Source organism: Sturnus vulgaris, unplaced genomic scaffold, assembly GCF_052056855.1.
Source record: "Sturnus vulgaris isolate bStuVul1 unplaced genomic scaffold, bStuVul1.hap1 Scaffold_798, whole genome shotgun sequence".
NCBI classification, from domain to species: domain Eukaryota; kingdom Metazoa; phylum Chordata; class Aves; order Passeriformes; family Sturnidae; genus Sturnus; species Sturnus vulgaris.
Window position 1 is genome coordinate 9,537 of NW_028276694.1, and position 6,836 is coordinate 16,372.

General features: G+C 55.5%; 1 long non-coding RNA gene across 1 annotated transcript; it reads right to left on the minus strand.

Annotated features, from left to right (window-relative positions):
* Positions 1–3,350: 3,350 nt before the first annotated feature.
* Positions 3,351–6,020, minus strand: LOC148217497 (uncharacterized). Its single transcript, XR_015801040.1, has 3 exons — positions 5,432–6,020; positions 4,638–4,805; positions 3,351–4,320 (listed from the first exon to the last, which is right to left on the minus strand). It is a non-coding gene; the product is annotated as an uncharacterized LOC148217497 (long non-coding RNA).
* Between the last annotated feature and the right edge of the window lie 816 nt (positions 6,021–6,836).

Below are 6,836 nucleotides of genomic sequence, written 5' to 3' on the forward strand. Positions count from 1 at the left end.
AAAAATCAGATCGGCGATCGATAGCTAATGCGTGCCGATCGATTAGATCGGCGATCGATTGATCACGACTACCGATCGATTATATCGGCGATCGATTGCTAATGCCTGCAGATCGATTAGATCGGCGATCGATTGATCGCGCCTGCCGATCGATTAGATCGGCGATCGATTGGTAATGCCTGCCGATCGATTAGATCGGCGATCGATTGATCGCGCCTGCCGATCGATTAGATCGGCGATCGATTGCTAATGCCTGCCGATCGATTAGATCGGCGATCGATTGATCGCGCCTGCCGATCGATTAGATCGGCGATCGATTGGTAATGCCTGCCGATCGATTAGATCGGCGATCGATTGATCGCGCCTGCCGATCGATTAGATCGGCGATCGATTGCTAATGCCTGCCGATCGATTAGATCGGCGATCGATTGATCGCGCCTGCCGATCGATTATATCGGCGATCGATTGATCGCGCCTGCCGATCGATTAGATCGGCGATCGATTGCTAATGCCTGCCGATCGATTAGATCGGCGATCGATTGATGGCGCCTGCCGATCGATTAGATCGGCGATCGATTGGTAATGCCTGCCGATCGATTAGATCGGCGATCGATTGATCGCGCCTGCCGATCGATTAGATCGGCGATCGATTGCTAATGCCTGCCGATCGATTAGATCGGCGATCGATTGATCGCGCCTGCCGATCGATTAGATCGGCGATCGATTAGATCGGCGATCGATTGCTAATGCCTGCCGATCGATTAGATCGGCGATCGATTGATGGCGCCTGCCGATCGATTAGATCGGCGATCGATTGGTAATGCCTGCCGATCGATTAGATCGGCGATCGATTGATCGCGCCTGCCGATCGATTAGATCGGCGATCGATTGCTAATGCCTGCCGATCGATTAGATCGGCGATCGATTGCTAATGCCTGCCGATCGATTAGATCGGCGATCGATTGATCGCGCCTGCCGATCGATTAGATCGGCGATCGATTGATCGCGCCTGCCGATCGATTAGATCGGCGATCGATTGATGGCGCCTGCCGATCGATTAGATCGGCGATCGATTGATCGCGCCTGCCGATCGATTAGATCGGCGATCGATTGCTAATGCCTGCCGATCGATTAGATCGGCGATCGATTGATCGCGCCTGCCGATCGATTAGATCGGCGATCGATTGCTAATGCCTGCCGATCGATTAGCTCGGCGATCGATTGATCGCGCCTGCCGATCGATTAGATCGGCGATCGCTTTCCAATGCCTGCCGATCGATTGCTAATGCACACTATTTGCACACTCCTTGCACACCCTTTGCACTCGTACAGAGGCAGGAGGTTTGTCAGTTCTGGTCGGGGTTTTTTGGGGCGTTCATTCCGGGGGATTTCCTCAAGGATTGGGACACTCCTTGATTCCATCCCTTGCCTGTCTCCCAAGCGCCACCCTGTGGGCAGAGCGCGGTACTGCGCGCCTGCCTCTCCCAAGATGGCGGCTCGGGTGTCGCTCCCCGACCTTCTAACTCTGGCTGCAAAAGGAGGGGGGCACAGCAAGGAGCCCGCTCGCTCTAGTGGGATGCCTGCGCACGACGCCGACACCGATCCCACGGGTGCGATTTTCGGCGGCGTTTCCAATCGTGCGGACATCTCCTTCAGCCCGCTTCGGCCCGGGGGAGAGGGGCGGGGCCGCCAGCGATGGTCCCGGCGCAGCCCGGGCAGGCTCGGGGCGGAGCCGGGGCTTGGCGAGGCGGGGCACGGAGGTCCCGGGGACGGGACCGGGCGGGGCCGGGGCGGTGCTTTAGGGGCGGTCCCCAGTGGTCCCGGGCGGCACCGGGGGCGGGGCCGGGTGATCCCGGAGCGGTACCGAGCTGTGCTGGGGACGGTGCTGCAGGGGCGGTGCCGGGCCCGCCTCAGGGTGATTGAATGCCCAGAAATCGCTTCCTCTGCCCCGTGCTCACACTGAGCTGCGGGCTGCAGCGTGCTGTCGGAGCTCCGCACACAGCACGGATTTGGGCTTCCCCTCCTCTCAAACCCTCTCCCCCTTCTTCCTCCTCCTCATCTTCCTCTTTGTCCTCTGTCACTGCTGAGGCTCTGGAAAGAACTGAAATTCTGCAGGGAGAGATGTCCTCTCGTGGCCCCAGGGACTGCCTCGGCACGGGCCACGAGCGCCTCCGGCCCCTGCCTTCTCCTGCTTGAAAAGATCACCTGGAGCCCGAGCTCGGGGGGGTGAAATCAGCTGAAATCCAGGTAACTCTGTCAAGTGCCCCCCAGGGACATCGGCGGGGCTGGGGGATGAGGGTTTGAAACAGCAAATTCTTTGGAATATACACCTGTCCCTGTGCCGATGCTGCTGAGCTTCCTGCCACAGTATATCCCCACTCCATGAGGCGCTGTGAGGTTATGGCAGTGGGAATTGAGCAGGGAATTCGGGGCTATGGGCATAATTCACGGGAGCTAGCAAAGCTGACAGCCAACCCCAAATCGGGGCACAGCACAGAGAACAATCTGTGTGCTGCCCTGTCAGCTCAAGCTCCTGGGCTGGGAAGTATTGGGAGTTAAATGTATGGAATTACACAAATCACAGCAACTGGCATCACCCAGAGGGACAATCCAAGGCCCAAACAATTCCTCCACAGTCCACTCTGGGAAAAACACCCTGTGCCTGCCAGGAGCTCTGACCCTGCTTTTCCTACCAGCTCCTGAGCAGTGTCAGGGCCACCACGACGCCTTTAAAATCCAGATAAACCCCAAATCCTACACAGTGAATAATCCAAAGAAAGTACTGAATTGTTGTCATTAAAAGCTCAAAACTCATTAAGAATTCTATGACAACAGTGTAATGGACTCCCAGGAACCTCATGAATGCTCTCGGTTTCATTTTTGTGTATTTTTACTCCCTCATTTGGCAGCTTGTAAAACTTATCCTGGAATTCAGAGGTCAAGCAGGATCGACTTTGGATTGACCTTCACCTCTGTTCCCACTTTGTGCAAACACAACTCGTGCCCAGGTGGGTGAACTCATCACCTCAGCTTTTCACTCCAGAGTATCCCCTCCTTATTTCCCTGTAGATGAACTCAGATCCACTCCTCACCTCCACTGGTCATCCAAGCGTCCATTCTGTTCCCCACAGGCCCTGGTGGCCCCAGGGAGCTCCCTTGGCCTTTCTCCTGCCCCTCTGCAGCCCGAGGTCGCTACACAAACAGTTCTTGTGTCCCCTCTAAATGACCCCGGGTTTTCTGCTCAATGAATGGCATGACCCGTGCCCACTGCTCATGATTCACCCAACCAAAATCAAGAGCAAATGTTGCTTGGGCTTTAAGAACTTGAAATAACTCTGAAGCAAAAGAAATCACCTTTTTCTTCTGGTTTTTATTTTTATTTTTTCATTTAAGATGCTAGACTTGCCTCTGTGGATGTGTGCTGAGCTCTCACTGCAGGGGACTGTCAGGCCTGAATGGCTGTGAGTTCGTGTTCTTCTCAGTAGGGAATCAGAAATTATTCTTAGACCATAGAATTGTTTTCTGAAACCTTTCCCCTTTCCTCTTTGTGCCTTTGAATTTTTCAGCTGTTCCCTGTTGTCACTTCCCCTGCCTGACTTCTGTGCAGCTCCTAGCTGGGAAAAACTGGGAAAACTTAGGGGGTACAGAGGTGGAATTTTTGGCTGGATTTTTCTAACATTTCTAATTTTGCTGAACTTATTTCCCCAGTGAGAAGAGCACGAACTCACAGCCATGCAGGCCTGACAGTCACTGCGGGAAATCTGACACAGTATTAATAAGTAACCTTTCCTGAGAGCAGTCACCACCCCAGTCCTCCAGCCTTGTCAAATGTTTGCAATGAATGGACCCAAGTTCTAATCCTTAATCTAAATTTATGTCAGCTTTTGTTAGAAAGATACCGGACAGTAAATCATACAAGAGAATTTAAAAATTGCACAAAGAATAACAGGCCCAGACCAAACCCAACCGCCCCCATCAGTGCTCCACCCCAATTTTGGGAGAAACAGTGATACAGTTTATAAATACTCTCCTTCCACACTATTCAGTCCTTCACCGCACATCCCCAGAGAGGAGTCCCTCAGACCTTGCTCCCCTGAACACCAGGAGAGCTGGAGTTTCACCCAGATCCCACATTCCCATGGCAGTTAATCCCAGCAGGGAGGCAAAGAGGAACCCTGCATCCTCTGACATAGCCCACAGCACGGGCAGCACCAGGAGCCCTCCAGGCTCAGACCTCTGGTGCTGAAGCCTCTGGGCTTTGGCTGATCAAACACCACAGCTCTTGGCAAAGATGCCAGGAGAGTCGTGATTCTTCCTGTCCTGAAAGAGAGGAGGAAAAGAAAATTAAGTCGACTGCAGAAGGATTCCAGCTCTCAACTTCTGCTCTGATTCCTCACTCTGGGGTTTTATCCATGACAAGTGACACCAATTCAGAGTGCCCTTTTCCAGCATTTTTATTCCTAACTATTAAAAGGATGCTCATTTCTCTTATTGTATTCTTTGCTTAATTTTATTAGAGGCATTTTCATCCCAGACCCCACTTGTCAGTTCTTCAATCCTTTAGCACTGGACTTGGCACAAAGGGATACCCGTGGTGCTGCATCACAAGAAATCCCAAAGAGAAACCCCTTCCAAACCTGACGGAGAAAGCTTTCAAGGCACTCCAGAACACAGACAGCTTTTCCTGCCTTGTCAGGCCACACCAATTCTGTCCCATCCACCTGAACTGTGCAGGTGAGGAAAAGGCTTTCCTTGCTCCTCGGGAATCACTGTCTGAGACCACAGATGTCCATCCTGGGCAGCACCTGGAAACAACGTGGGAAAGGCAAAATGAGAGTGTTTTCTATCAGAAAATTACTACTACTAATAAAAATAACAATCAGAACTTCTGGACAAATTTAGTAACATCACTTTGATATGAGAAATACAGGCCATGCCCATCCTTGTAGCCCAGGTGAAAACAGGAAGGAGAACTAGAGGAAAAGCAGAGTCCCTTATTTGATCTCTGGACACAAACTGAGGCCTTTTCCCTGTGAAACCAAACTCACCCTTCCAGGGTTCCTGAGATCAGCTACGAGGAGGCTTTTGGCACTCCAAGAGCAGCTGGGTCACAGCTGGATGCGGCTTGGGTCTGGGAGACACCGTGCTCCTTCTGGAATTCTAGCACGCAAATGCCTGCTCCTGGCCCCAGGCCCGGAGATAAAATCTGTGGGGTTTTTCCCTGTGCAACATTGTTCACCCCTCCCAGGTTCCTGAGATCTGCACAGAGGAGGCTTTGGGCACCCCAAAGGCAGCCAGGGTTACAGGTGGGGGCAGCTTGGGGCTGGGAGAAATCCTCATCCATTTGGAATTTTATCAGGCAGAAACCTGGCTGGGTGCACAGGTCTCTGGACACGACCAGTGGCCCTTTCCCCTGTGAAACAAAACTCACCCTGCCAGGCTCCTGAGTGAGCCTAAGTGAGACCACTTAGGAGGAGGGGTTTGACTCTCCAAGAGCAGTCGCAACGAGAGATGCTCACACAGAAGGCCATGCAGAAGAGGAAACGAGCGCACCCGCAGCCCCCCAAGGCGCGCCCCAACGCCCCAGACCCGGCACTGCCAGCTCGGGCAGTCCCATAAAGCATCCCCCGCCTCCGCAGCGGCGGGACAGGCGGGGCCCGGGGTCCCGAGGAAACCGAGCGTGCCCGGAGGCGCGGCAGGACGGCAGCGCAGCGCCGCCTGGCGGCGGAGCAGGAGAGCAGCGCCGGGCCCCATGGCAGTATCGGTACCCGTGCGCCCCCTGCTGTCCGCGGCGATGCAGCGCCCGATGCCGAGTTCCACGCCCGTGTCGCCGAGGGAGAGGGGCACCGCTGGCTGGGGCCTCCCCGCCGACACGGACAGAAGCCGAAGCAGAAGCCCCGGTGCCATTGGCGGCCCCTACCCAGCGGGCCGGGCTCCGCCGGGCCCGCGGCCCCGCGCGGTATCGGGTCGGCCCGCTCCCGTCTTCGTCGCACCCGGGCCCTGCTCCTGGCATGAAGCGCGTCACCGCCCCGCGCCGTCCCGCCCCCCCGCGCGTCATCGCGTGCGTTCGGCGGCCCGCCCCGGGGGCGGTGCCGGGGGCGCTACCCGGGGCGGTGCCGGGGCAGTGCCGGGGGCGGCACCGGGGGCGGTGCCGGGGGCGTTCCCGGTCGCCGTGCCGGGGTAGCCCGGGGAGCGGTTCCGGGAGCGGTTCGGGGGGCGGTGCCGATTGCAGTCCCGGTCACTGTCCCCAGTCCCCGTCCCCAGTCCTGGTCCCGGTCCCAGTCCCCGGTTCCGGTCCCCGATCCTGGTCCCAGTCCCAGTTCCCCGTCCCGGAACCCGATCACGGTCCTGGTCCCAGTCCCCAATCCCGGTCCCGGTCCCTGTCTCCAGTCCCCGTCCCCGATCCCGGTTCCGGTCCCTGTCCCAGGTCCCCGTCCGCGATCCCGGTCCCTGTCCCATTTCCCCGTCCCGGTCCCCGATCCCAGTCCCGGTCCACGTCCCCGATCCCGATTTTCCCCCCCCTTTCACACTGATTTTTCCCCCGATTTATCAATGATTTTTTTCCCCATTTTTTCCCATTTCTCACTGATATTTTCCCCCATTTTTCAGGGATTTTTTTCCCCATTTCTCACTGATTTTTTTCCCCATTCTTCATGGAGTTTTGCCCCCGTTTTTCACTGATTTTTCCCCATTTCTCACTGACTTTTTCCCCATTTTCCCCCATTTCTCACTGATATTTTCCCCCATTTTTCATGGATTTTTTCCAGATTTATCCCCATTTCCCACTGATTTTTCCCCATTTTTCATGGACTTTTCCCCCCCGTTTCTTACTTATG